The following is an 866-nucleotide window of genomic DNA, read 5'->3' as shown; positions in this document are numbered from 1 at the left end:
CAGTCAGCTGACGAATCCGAGGTTTCTCTTTTTATTATTCAGATTCCTAACATTATTTAGAAATGTATAATTTGCAACAGCCCACCGTGGCCCCCCCTTAAATTCTTGCCATGGCCCCAAGGTTGAGAACCACTGCTTTAAGGGAAATCTTCTTCCCAGACATGTTTCCTTTTGAGACGCTGATGCTGTAATGGCTTCCCATTTTCCCCTTTTTACCTTAATGACCTATTTGAAAAGTATAACGATTGCTGGGCATGATAGTAATGTTTCATGGAAATTACTCTTACATTAAGGTATATTGTTTGTTTGTATGGTGTTTTTACGTTGCATGGAACCAGTGGTTATTCAGCAACGGGACCAACGGCTTTACGTGACTTCCAAACCACGTCGAGATGAATGAACTTCTATCACCAGAAATACAAATCTCTAACCCCTCAGTGGAATGCCCGAGAATCGAACTCGCGGCCACTGAGGTGGCAGGTCAAGACCATACCGATCACGCCACTGAGGCGTTTACATTAAGTATAATAAATATGGGAACTCGTGTGCATAGAACTTGAATGGATAACAGGTATCGAAAGATCGCATTTTGCTTGGTACGGATTCTGGAATTTAATTTGTAATATTTAATTTTGAATTAATTCGGGCTTTGTCCAGGAAAGGAATGACGCAACGAAATGTAACTGACAAAGAGTGGATTACACAACCTAGATTACTGGCATCCACTACAACGATATATATAATTGTTAAAATTAAAGTTCCGGAAATTAGGAATATGAGAAAACAGAGGATGAATACACTACGACGTGTGAAATCACAACTTTCATCAACATACGCATTCATAAAAAAAAGAACAAAACAACATC

This window comes from Macrobrachium nipponense, chromosome 1, assembly GCF_015104395.2.
Source record: "Macrobrachium nipponense isolate FS-2020 chromosome 1, ASM1510439v2, whole genome shotgun sequence".
NCBI classification, from domain to species: Eukaryota; Metazoa; Arthropoda; class Malacostraca; order Decapoda; family Palaemonidae; genus Macrobrachium; species Macrobrachium nipponense.
Note: the sequence above shows the minus strand (reverse complement) of the source record.